Source organism: Aricia agestis, chromosome 13 (genome assembly GCF_905147365.1).
Source record: "Aricia agestis chromosome 13, ilAriAges1.1, whole genome shotgun sequence".
NCBI classification, from domain to species: Eukaryota; Metazoa; Arthropoda; class Insecta; order Lepidoptera; family Lycaenidae; genus Aricia; species Aricia agestis.
Window position 1 is genome coordinate 3,093,128 of NC_056418.1, and position 13,920 is coordinate 3,107,047.

General features: G+C 38.1%; 1 protein-coding gene across 1 annotated transcript in view; it reads left to right on the top strand.

Moving 5' to 3' along the window:
* The window catches only part of LOC121733422 (hemicentin-2-like), a 174,652-nt gene that overhangs the window by 26,067 nt on the left and 134,665 nt on the right, over positions 1-13,920 (top strand). The window lies entirely within an intron of this gene.

Here is a 13,920-nt window from a genome sequence, read left to right on the forward strand (position 1 = left end):
TTACCCCCCTCCCCCCTTCATCCCCCGTATATTTCCTATGAGACCTCCGCACGTCAAACTGTCTACAATATGTAGTATTCCGGCGAGTGTCAAAAAGTTGATCCATATTCCCGCTACCGAAATAACTACATATTCGATGTTCGATGTGCACAATAAAGTATATTTTTTGTTTGTTTGTTTATAGTTTTAAGTGTCTTCTAAGTTCTAACTTTTTTAATTGATTTATAATTAAAATAAAAAAATACGTGTGGTGACTGCCGTGGTAAAGCTATAGCAGCTGGTCTAAACACATACTTCTAGTCACATGCACACAAACACCGTGCCGAAGTCCGTCGAACTGAAAAAACTGCGCACAAAGTTCCTCTCTCTTTTTATACTTAGTAGCCTCTCATTTTAAGTGGTATTTAAGTATTGTTGACCCTTGACAGGTCGAGTATCCGTCTCCCACACTAATATCTAGTGTCCGACGACCGACACTTTTTGTCGTCAGGTAAGGACGGTTTTTTGTGGGCGCTACTGGTAGATCAAATATTTGTATAGAGATCTTGACTACGTGCGCCGGTCGCGCCTCGATGCTTGCGGTCAGGTAGGGCTGTGAAAAATAGTTTTTAACATAAAAACATTGTACTTATGTAATAACTTTGACGTGACGTCTGTCTGTCTGCTTCATTTCTAGTAAACATTCTTAGAAATATCGAATATTAAAGACGTAATATACCTTATTTTTCACTCTGTAAGAAAAACTTAAAAAAAAAAGATTGTATGTAAAGTCGGTTAACGGAAGGTAGTTTGACGTGACAATTAGTGATAACTACAAACTGAGCCGATAGCTCGAGCCGATCATGCCTATCTCTGGTTCGTGCCGCGCTCTCGCTTCTCGCGTTCTACAGAACGCGACAATGAGTGCAACGGTACAATGACGTCATCTTTTTCGTGCATGCAGCCCGTATTATTGAGCTATTAGACGTTGTCACGTCCAACTAAAACGATATTTTTTACTGTTTAAAATCCTATAAAAACCAACATGTGCCAACCCTACTGGTCAGGGCTCAGGAAACCGAACCTTTTTCTGTTCGATCATTTTTATCTCCGGATATCGGTTGTTTAATGTTGAGCAGATTCATGCTGGGATGAAAGATAAAGCGAACGTGCCCGACGTACGTGCTGCTGACTGGAATCGCTAATTTGACACTTGTATTATCCGTACTATTCATACTTATTGTTATAAATGTGAAAGTGTGTCTGTCTTTCTGTTACCTCTTTGTTAAACCGCTTAACCAATTATGATAAAATTTGGTATGGAGATACTTTGAGTCCCGGGAAAGGACGAAGAATAATTATTATCCCGGAAAAATGTACGGTAAAAACGATAAACCCGCGCGATAAACGAATTTTGGTGCAACGGAGTTAAGGGCGTCATCTAGTTCCCTGCATATATTGTCATGATTTGGTCTAATATCATGACATCACAATGTTTGTACTCTACGTAGAGTTCGAAACTTGAATAAATGCAGTTTTTAAATAAAAAAAAATATGCGACGTTTTGTACTTTTTTAAGGATGGGTTAAAGTGTGAAACCCGCGTCAGCCCTCAGGGCACGTTTTTACCATTTTTACTTCCACCCCGATGAATTTTTATGACATTTTAGCTATTGATTTTAATTATTTTTCCTGGAAATGTGAAATTCTAAAAAAACTATTGCGAATATGCGAATTATATTGACAAAATATAATATAAAAGGCAAGTAATATAACGTTTTAATATTGTTTTCAGCTATTTCGAATAAAGCCCATGCTCAATAAAGCATAAAGCGGATTGAAATCTGTTCCTGGAATGTGATAAAAACTGCAATTCACATGAAAATAAATTAAAATATACTGTGGTATAGTAAGTTTTAATGTAGTTTAAGTATATTAGTAATTATAATGTACCTGGGTGCTCAGTCTAGGCGATCTTTTGGCAGGCGATGATTGACTTTGCCCAGGAAGTCATCACTGCAAAGGAGGAGTCCGAGCGCAGAAGAGAACGGGAGGCGCTCGACCCCTGGAGACGGCCGAGGAGAAGATGCGCACGACGGAGTCACCGCAGCACACCGCCTTAGCCGGGATACTCGGGGTGGCACTGTCGGGACACTGCTGCCTATTGCACCGAGTCCCAGAGAGAGCCCTGATGCGCATGGTGCTCCTGCACATCGCGGCCCACATGATTACACGGCCTTACGAGAGCCATGCTTCGGCACGAATGGGCCAGCTCGTCTAGAGAAATACCACGGGCTCACAGAAAACCGGCGTTAAACAGCGCAAGCTGTTTCGCCGAGTGAGTGAGTTTACCGGAGGAGGCCTAATCCCCTGTCTTTTTCCCTTCCCCTTCCCTATTCCCTTCCCTACTCTCCCCTACCCTATCCTACCCTATTACCCTATTCAGTCTTAACAGGCCGGCAACGCACGTGCAGCTCTTCTGATGCTGCGAGTGTCCATGCGACGGAAGTTGCTTTTCATCAGGTGAACCGTTTGCCCCCTTATTTCATTTAAAAAAATGAGGGCTTTCCTAGGCCACCCCGCGGGACGACCTAGAAAAGTCTACATAGTACATGCCTTAATGAGTCTGCGAGACGCGGACAACCGCTGGTAGAGTTGCAGTGCGTTGATCGTGCCCGTGACTGAGCCTAGGAGGTAGGCCTCCACTCCTGGGTTTTTAGTGCGTAGTTCCTCGGAGAGTCCCACATACCCCGGCCGATGTCCCCGATCCGCCGGGAATGCGCAAAATATTTCCCATTAAAAAAAGGTGCTCAGTCTCATTGCAACCGATGAATTCAACATGGAAGTTGTAATGAAAAGTGTACCGTATTTATATATACGACACGTCAGAAACCGCGGATTTTGAGGTTTTAAAGAATCTATGCAACATTGTTACTTGATGCCTTAAGGGTTGCTTCAGACCGCAACCCAACGGGACAATTATCGTAACGATTTATCTCCCCGATGTTAAAATCGAACGACAAATTGTACGTGTATAGCAATATCGCAAACGATTTTACGTTCAAAAGATCGATTGGAAGATTTTCTTGACGATCGATCAAACGACAAATTGTCCCGTTAAATTAGTATGGATTTGACAGATTCGCAAGATGACTGACGCAATTGAAATCTGTCAAATCTGTCAAATCCATACAATTTTAGAAATGCATCTACGCGTCGCGTTGCGTTCTGAATCAACCCAAATTCTTTCAAAAACGGTGTGCGTAAATTCAGTTTTTTAGCTCTAAAGGCTTGGTTTTTGTCTGTCCGTTGATTTAATAGACAATTAACAGCTTTGCCTGTGTATTATATATAATACTATAACAATGTAATTAAAGCTGTCCAGATACACATACAGCAAAAAATATCTTAAAGACTTTTTCACTCTTACAACAAATAAAACAATATTTCACTATGCGCAACAATAAAACAATAATTCACTTTGCGCTGTGCAAAAAAAAAAACAAAAATGCACTATGCCCTACAATTAGGTTCGCCGCAGGGCACAATTATCACCCCGCCCACAACCTTTCCCACGGCTCGACCTTTGTTCTGGCCCTTCGGAGAAGTACTAATGTAAGGGTGTGAAGGATGTTTGCTTCGATTTCTGAACTTTTTTTGAATATGGAATGTTGGTAGGGCTGACACGCGTTATTTTTTTTGGCAAAATATTTTTTTTCTGACTAAAAATGTATCATGTAAATGTAGAGAGGCTATTAAATTTTGCATGTAAATTTTTTAATTACTTGCGAATATGTAATTTTAAAGTTTTCTATGATCTTTCTCGAGATGAAGAGTATCTCCATACCAAGTTTTATCCAAACCATTCCAAACCTATCAATGATTCAAGCGTGAAAAATAACTATAGAGTACTAGATGTCCCGCGCGGCTTCGCCCGCGTAAATTAGGAATTTCACAGAAACCGTACATTTTCGAATAAAAATAGCTATAAATACTCCTTTCACGTGGTCTACTCTATATAAGTGCCAAATATTGCTCCAGTAGTTCGTGAGATAAACCCTTTCTAATATTTTCCCCGTTTTTACCACATTTTCCTGAGTTTCTTCGGTCGTATTAGTCTTAGCGTGATAATATGTATATAGCCTATAGTCTTACTCGATAAATGAGATATCTAACACTGAAATAAGTTTTTAAATTGGACCTGTAGTTCCTGAGATTAGCGCATTCAAGCAAACATACTCTTCAGGTTTATAATATTAAGTATAGATTTTTATAAATTATCGCTTGACAAACTCGAACCTCGATCTAAAAGACTATGAAAAATCTCATAATCATGGGACGATGCATGGTATAATATTATGGTAGTGATGATGATGATGATGAATGTAATTTGCATAGTAGCATATGCTTTCCGTTCTTAAAACAACGCCGAAACTCCCAAACTTGTATCTATAAAGAATCAGGAGTTCTCTCAGCACCTTCCGAACCACGGTATACCAGGTATACCTCGGTGCAAAATCTTACTTGTTTGTAGCATATCATGCTTAGAATACTTCTCACGAAACCGAAGTCACCACATGTTTCCCCATAAATTTTGAGGAGTTTCCTCGATTACTTATGGATTCTTCATCAGATCACCACTTTTGTGAATATAATACCAAATTGGGATGATACCCTACATACCAAAAGAAAATTTTTGAAAATCGGTTAACAAACGGCGGAGTAATCGTTGAACATAAGAAAACGAACATAACACCTCCCCCATTTTGAAAGTCGGTTAAAATTGTAGCCTATGTGTTATTCTGATGTATAAGCTATATTATTGTAAAGTTTCATAAAAATCCGTTCAGTAGTTTTTGCGTGAAAGAGTAACAAACATCCATACATCTACACATCCACACATCCATACATCTATACATCCAAACAAACTTTCGCCTTTATAATATTAGTAGGATAGGTACTAGCGGTCATTGACTCCCTGTCAAAAACTTGTCATTTTCTATACAAAGCCGCGATTGACAATATCTGACACTTCACTGTCAATCGCGGTTTATATGGAAAATGACAAGTTTTTAATAGGGAGTCAATGACCGCTACCGCCATGTTTCGCTGAGTACATAACAGACGTACATCTATCATATTAGTATCTATAGATTAGAAACGAATAAATAAAAATTATAACCTCAAAGAAAACTTAAATTTTTTGGACAAGGATACATATTCAAATGTAAATATTCCCCTTTCAAGAGTATTTTTGTCAAATACGGAAATTTTTGGTCCTTTTGACTGAAAAGGCCCTTTTGTTCAAACCGTTTTGGAGTAAATACTTAGCGACCGTCCTTACGTCTAGTGTTCTCAACCTTTCGCTTTCTTTCGGAATGTAGGCGTGGTGGATCACGTTACAGGCTTGGTCCATAGACTCGGGTGGATGTAGATAGAGACATTTTTAGAGAAAAATTTGTGTTTTGATAAATTAACCTTAACACAATTATTATTATGTCCGTAAAAAGTCTTTAAATACATAAAGATTTTTATTATTAGATTCAAAGTTTTTAAATAATTGTACTTTTGAGAATGAGCTAAAAAAACTTTAGGAAGAAAACATCGTAAATTGTGATTATAAAAAAAAACCCACAAAAATACATATTTTGGATGTGAAAACGCTATAAATTACCTATTCAATTATTTTCATTTAGAATTTAGATATATCATTTACATATTCTAATAATATGATGCCTTACTAAGGTAATATTACTTATACATATAATAATTGGTCTGGTATACCAGTTAAAAAAATCATTCGTATTATTTAAACGGTTTTTTATACCATGCAACATCGCCACAAAAATCCTCATCATTTTGTTGCATTATTAAGAGCCAGGGCTTTTACCATGAAACTGTTTTGAGACCCAAACAATCGGACGAGAATGCCGCTTCCTTCTCTAGCAAACGTGAAATGACGTCGTTAGAGCAGGACGCAGCATTTTCGTCCGATTGTTTGAGTCTCAAAACGGTTTCGTAGTAGGCCTACTGTTTCACCACTTCCTGATAAGTGACGATTAAATAATCCACCAATTAACTTGACAGATCAAGTACAGACATATTGTTCTGTAATATGTTAAAAAAGAAAAAACAGGCCCTAAACCTTTTATACAAAAACATAGCTACCTCTACCAATTCCTGCTCTGTGGTGGGAACCGATAGCTGCTAGCGTGATATGGTTTTGTTATTTGAATGTCGGTAATGGCTCCGTGATCATGACAATGCAAGTCCGCCATTGTTGTTTTGTTCTGTCTTCATGTTTGGAAAACTCTGAGAACCAATTTTTTAAAGTTAGAGCTATCGTGTCCTTAAAATATGCTTCGAGTATTAAGTGTGAAGTTAGTTTAGTTTTTTTAACGAAATGTAAACGAGTTTTTTTTGTAGAGTTTTTTAGAAATTAATAAATTCAACTGGTACATTTAAATTTTTTTATGATTGAAAATAACAGAATAATTGGTAGCTACGGTCCAAACTTCGGGAAAGCATAAAAGCTCAACTAATTTGCTGATATAAAGTTTTGTGACTCACCGATAAAAATTATAAGTACAGTACTCTTCCAAGTTAATAATGCTCATGCAAATCTTCGCTTCTATGAAACGTATGTGCCCCAAACAATGCACTTGCATTTTGCACCTTGTTCAAAGGAAATAGAAGTAAATATCATATAACCGGTGGCTGTCCGCTGTCGCCGGTCCGTCTACAACCACTGACTTCCACTAAATAAGTATGCTGGACTTATGATACCCACCTGCTTTTTTTGCCTATTTGAAGCGGAATCAGCGCCCCCAATTCGGGGGAAGAGAACTAAATCTGACGTAATTTGCAAATAGCGCTTAATCGCTATTAGTTGTTGTAGTGTTTTGATAATAAAGAAACGCCCTCTGGCTGGTAGTGTAGGAGTGGGGGTTGTTGATATATAAGGAGATGTCGCTCGACATTCCTCTCTTCTATCAGCTACGAGCCCGAGTGCTAGTGTTGAGTGATAACAGTGTTTGATTTACTCTCCCTACAAGATTGTACAAATTGTACAGTTGTAGAAACTAGTATTAGTTCCAAGTACCAACCCCCACTGATGCTATCAGCGCCAATATGGTGACTTTCAAACGTCATTTTTACATCAAATTTAGTTCGCTTCCCCCGCATTGGGGGCGCTGATTCCGCTTTAAATAGGTACAAAAACCAGCAGTCATTTCAAAGGGTATCGTAAGTCCAGCGTACTTGTATAATGGAGGTCAGTGACTACATCGCGCCGTTACCATGGTAACGTCCAAGCAACGTCAGGCAGTAGGCACCTCTACGTCGCTGAAAGCGCTATTTTGCTTTAAGTTAAGTTTAAAAGAACGCTTGCAGTGACGACATCCGACGCACGGGAAATACGACCGTTGCCGAAAAATGACAAAAATTTCTATGCGCATTATCACTTTGGGAGCAATGTATCTTCATTCCAAATTTCAGCAAAATCGGTGCAGCAATTTGGACGTGAAGAGGTAACAGACAGCAACACTTTCGCATTTATAATATTAGTATGGATAATATGGAACTTATAGTCTTATTAATACGCGTACTACGGTAGTCACTTAAGAATGATCCATTTATGCCAGTCACGTTTTAACCGACTCCCGAAAAAAAAAGGTTCGACATTCGACATTTACAAATTCAGTTCATCCTTTTAAAAGAATAGAGACTCGAGGCACAATCCCTCGGTAACCAAACATGTTGCTGCGGTATAATTATTATTTAATATTGTTTTTATGAAAAAGGGGGTAAACGAGCAAACGGGTCACCTGATGGAAAGCAACTTCCTTCGCCCATGGACACTCGCAGCATCAGAAGAGCTGCAGGTACGTTGCCGGCCTTTTACGAGGGAATAGGGTAATAGGGGAGGGTAGGGAAGGGAATAGGGTAGGGGATTGGGCCTCCGGTAAACTCACTCACTCGGCGAAACACAGCGCGAGCGCTGTTTCACGCCGGTTTTCCGTGAGAACTTGGTATTTCTCCGGTCGAACCGGCTTATTCGTGCCGAAACATGGCTTTCCCACATCTAAAATTTTATGTTAATACTATTATTATTATCGACGGACGCCGTAAAAATTACAAAAGAGCCATAAAAACACTTGCATATTTTATGCATATTATTCTTCAGAATATGCACGAGGTCAATGACTCATGCACTTAGTATGATAATGTAGCCTATATGAGGTAGTGGGAAAGGTAAATCGTCTAATGAGAACAGTGGAATTTAGTGTGTGTCCACTAATTGCGTATGTGGAGCAAGAGTTGTATGAAAGTACACTAAATAAGTTATCTGTTAGTTAATGTTAAAATTTAAAAAATATATTATCACTCTATCCATCCAAATATTCAACTTACTTATAAAATATTTAACAAGATCACGTCCGCAACTCCATTGGGCCAAACTTCGATTGTCGCCCGGGAACCGTACATTTTTCGAAATAAAAAGTATCCTATGTCCTTTCCCGGGATTCAAAGTGTCAGAAGACACTATACTAAATCAGCTATAGCCTATACTGTACTCGGCGAAACATGCCGGTAGCGGTCATTCTCAGGTCAGTCAGGACTTCCTGTCAAAAAACTTATCATCTATCTATCTATCTATCTATCTATCTATCTATCTATCTATCTATCTATCTATCTATCTATCTATCTATCTATCTATCTATCTATATAATATAAAACTCAAAGGTGACTGGCTGACTGATTGACATAGTGATCTATCAACGCACAGCCCACTGGACGGATCGGGCTGAAATTTGGCATGCAGTTATTACTCCGCTAAGAAAGGATTTTGATCAATTCCACCTCTAAGGGGTTAAAATAGGGGATGAAAGTTTGTATATGTTACTTTTTAACACGAGCGAAGCCGCGGGCAAAAGCTCGTTTTCTATATAAGCCGCGATTGACAATGGACTAGGAACATCTGACATTTCATTGTCAATCGCGGTTTATATAGAAAATGACAAGTTTTTGACAGGGAGTCAATGACCGCTACCGCCATGTTTTGTCGAGTACAGTATAGTTTATACTTTATAATATTATATTCTTAATATTATTAACTAGCTGTTTCTCTGACACTTGGTGAGCGCAGTTTATATTAAAATTTTATTATGTTTTATTAATTTTTAAAATGTCAAAGCTTACAAGGTTTTATGTACAAAAAACGTCCTGAAACTTCTTTTATGGGTTTACTTTCTGAAACCAGATTGCCACTATTTGACATAAAAAAGTAATTACACCCCAAACAAGCTTTATGAACTTCCGACTTCAAAGGCAATAAAATATTTTGGTCGTGCATCGGTCGGTTTCGAAATTACTATTTTCGTAGTATTTACATATTATCTCTGATGCTGAAATTTCGATATTTCGAGTATTTTACTGGGTAAATAGGATTTAACGATTGTTGAGATTCTTCTGATAGGTCTGTGTATTTTTCATACATCTGTTATTAATTATTATTTTGCATAGAAAAACAATGTGAGCTCTCTTAGCAAGATGTCAAAATGATGTTTCTTTGCCGTGCATTTATTTTTGGTGGATTTATTTTATGACAACATTACTTAAATGTTTATTTGTCTAAATGCCTTATTTGTCTAATAAAGTAATACTGAAACGAGAGTTTCCCCATGTGTTATTTCTCTAGGAATAAAAAGTTATTATAAAAGTTAAATAATATAATAACGATGGAAACTAAAAACTGCTATTACTAATTTCCTTTGGGAGTATTTGCCCAGTAGTGGGACAGTATAGGTTACTTTTTAGTAAATCAAAAGGGTAGTGCACCACGTTTATTCGATTGAAAGAATTCATGCCTATGTTCCGAAATAAGACCCAGTAAACTGGCCGGTTCTCATGAAGTCATCCCCGACACCCTTACAAAGTAAAAAAATTAAAGAACGGTTGTGTACCAAAGCATACTATGATTTCCTGAGTACACCGTGGGACGATGGGAATAAGGTCGCCCCCTGCAAAGCCGCTTCTGTTTAATACAGTACACTAATTGTTGTACATATATGTCGCAGCTAACTGGTTAAAATAGCCGTTTAATTAAACAGCTAGCCCTTTGACTGAACACACACACATACATACAATACATACTAACATACAATTTTACATTTTTCTTACACCGGTTCTTCTCGTCGGGTTAGTTCCTAAACCTGGTGAAGTGCCTATACCAAAATGGTAGTGCCTATACCAAAATGGTATAGGCACCATAGTTTTGACGTTCAGAAAATATATAAAAAAATCAATGCACTGGTTGGTACTACTAATATATATTCTGTGGCACTGGCATAATATTATGTTTCGGCTAAAGTCACGTCACTCATGACCGCCGGCCAGTATACGGGGTTAAATTTTGGAACACACACCAAATTACCTTCAAAATAATGAACAGTCATATCATTCTATCATCTAATGATAGCCCCAAAAATCTAGGTCAGTTTAGGAGTAAACTTTTATCTTACCTTGTTGTTTACAATAATATAAACGTTTTTGCGGTGCCGCTCTAGCCAGCTCAGGGGAATTTCATAATAAAAACTAAGTGGTCGTAGCCTAGCTGTTTAGTTATTCTTTTGTATGTACAAGGATATTAATTTTTGTACATACTCAGCGCCACTGAATGTCTGAAAACGTGGCTTGCGTACGTTATGACTGAGCGCATCCGTACTTCCATACTAATATTATAAATGCGTGTGTCTGTCTATTACCTCTTTACGCCCAAACCGCTGAACCGATGTTGAAATTAAGTATTAAGATACTTTGAGTCCCGGGGAAGGACATAGGATACTTTTCATCTCTAAATTTACAGTTGCCTCGCGATAAACTAATTTTGGCGCAACGGAGGTTCCGGCATCAAATTGTTTTCCATACAATATGTTTTATGATCTATCACGCAGTCGGTAAAAGAATAATATTATATTGTGTGTATGTTTATACGTGGGAGAGCCATGCTTCGGCACGAATGGGCCGGCTCAACCGGAGAAATACCACGTTCTCACAGAAAAGCGGCGTGAAAGAGCGCTTGCGCTGTGTTGCCGAGTGAGTGAGTTTACCGGACGCCCAATTCCCTTCCCTATCCTCCCCTATTCCCTTCCCTTCCCATTCCTACCCTTCCCTATTCCCTCTTAAAAGGCCGGCAACGCACCTGCAGCTCTTCTGATGCTGCGAGTGTCCATGGGCGACGGGACTTGCTTTACATCAGGTGACCCGTTTGCTCGTTTGCCCTCTTATTTCAGCTATCCCCGATGCCCGCTGTCATAGTACCTACGCATACAAAACAAGCTTTAAGTGACAATTAAATAATTTTGTTTTTGTGAAATAATATTTTTGTGCTGCTTGCTACGAATAATAAAAACTAAGGAATCGTAACTCCCATACTATTACCGTTTTAAATTTGGTTCCTTTTGATCTGTCATGTAACGTCAGCCTAGTGCCGTTCAAGGTCACCTAAATATTGCAAATGTATTAAAATGTGTACCTAGGTACACTTTTTTGACAAGTATTGTGGAGCATGTTTTTTGACGGAGTTACTTTTCCTTAGTTTTTATTATTCGTAGGCTGCTTGTTATAATAGTATGTAAATTGTACATCGCCTCACACTGCGACTAATAGGAGCGAAGAATCATTGGGAAATTGTGGAAAAAGTGGAAAAAATTGTTTATGTCTGTTACGACTTATTCTGGGGACGAAGTCGCGGGTAACAGCTAGTCTTTCCATAGGGGGAAGGATGACAAAAAATCGTCAAAACATCTCACCCAATTTAGGGACGCCCCTAATCTTATAAACAATTTTCGTTATCATAACATTATTTAAATGTAAGATAATTTTAATAAAGTACTTGTTAAAATTATCTCAAATTATAAGATAAATGATAATGTTATCCTACACCTACGTGAGAATTCACCTGTTTAGCCTACGGAATTCTAAACTAAGTATTCGGTAATAAAAACCGTGGGACGGACCGCCACGGGCCATTGGACGTTAAACCTATAATTGTCATAAGTCATAACGACATCGTATACTGCCTTCAGAGGGTATAAGGGGTCATCCATGAGTTACGTTATATGAATACGTAAAAGTGATACACCAAAAATGGTTGAGGTGTCTAGGCTACAAATTTTTGTAAATCTGTTTGACGTCACATGAAATTAATCTATACTAATAGTCTTTTAGGTGTCTTTATTAAACCACTGATTTTGATAAATTTTGAGTCACGGGAAGTTACATAAATATATTTAAGACACTTGTGCGAACCGCATGATAATTTTCTTATTATAATATAATAATTGATATATATTTTTAAATCAACTATTAAAAGATGGGTTCTTTGTGATGACAATAACGGGAAAAAGGGGTTGAAAGCCGAAAATTAACGTAATTTATGGAAGGCCCTTAACGACATCTTACACAGCTTCAGCCTGGAGGGGCGATTATAGATATCCCCTACGACTATTACACACTGACCTGCGGCTAGCGGCTACAACTAAAACTACTAGAAGAAGATAAAAATAAACAAAAAAATATATATCCAAAGCCGAACATAGAACCTCCTCCTTTTTGGAAGTCGATTAATAAAAAGCGTTCTCCTAAAACTACTGAAAATTATTGAATATTGTATTCATAATTCATGTTTCAATACAGGTACTATCAGAGAAGTTGATTCCTAGGTATGTGAGGTAGGTAGACCTGAGTCTGGTCGCGTTAAGTCAAATCCATTCGACCGATCACAGCCTACATTGAACCGACATAAGCCGGCCAAATTACATAGGTCCGTCAACCGCCTAAGAAGCAATTTCCTCGATGGTAAGTACATAAAAATAATAAAAAAATTGGCCTCGTTACTCCTAAACCGCTTAACTGATTTCACTATAATTTGGTATGTAACTTTCAAGTCCCGGGAAAGGACATAGGATACTTTTCATCTCAGGAAAATGCACGGTTCCCGCGCGATTAACGAATTCTAGCGCAACGAAGTTGCGGGCGTTGTCCGATACTGCCGCGTTAAAGTAAAAAGCCGTGTTGGATATGACAGGCCGGCCCGGCCTCTCATAGAAAACAAGCAATGGAACAGCAAAAAATGGAAAGAGCGTAAGCGACAAAATGGTTTTTGTCGCGTAATTTAAAAACCATAAATACATTTCATACAAGCTATGGGCAAATTAAAGTGTATGCTTGAACCAATCTATGTACAAATTTTGGAAGCTTAAATCACTCTCCTCTGTTAGCAAAATAGGAATCCCTTTTTTTACAGAGGTCTTTTTGATTGATCATTATGTTATAAAAGTTGACCAATCGTGTTATGTTATGGGTAATTCAAAGACAAAGACATGATGAATACTGACAATGAACTTTAATTTCTTAGCATTAGTAATTGCTGAGAAAAATCGATATCGCTACAGCCAAATTATCAAGGCGTCACCTTAACTTACGTAGTAACTATAACCTATACCACAGTATTACAATATTTACCCTCATGGGCGTACCGAGGGGGGGGGGGGGGGGGGGGGGGCAGGCATGTTGACGTCCCTACTAAGTACGTTTATCTATAAAAATTAAAAATTAAGAACGATTTTTTGCCATTTGTTTGCAATACAATATTTTACAACTAAAAATTATGAATTTTTTATTCTTTATAAGCACCTAGCTTATGAAAAATCTGATTTGCCCCAAGAACCTGGGTAATTTGCCCCCCCCTGGCCTAGAACCTGAGTACGCCCATGTTTACCCTATATGGAATATTGTAATACTGTAGCCTATAGCTAGAGTACATGTCTAGAATTTTGCAGCTTACCCTTCTTTTTTTATTAACAGCAAACAATCGCTTTAACTTGCTTAATGCTTACTTACCTTTGAACCATATTAGCGTGTGGAATGCCTAGCATCA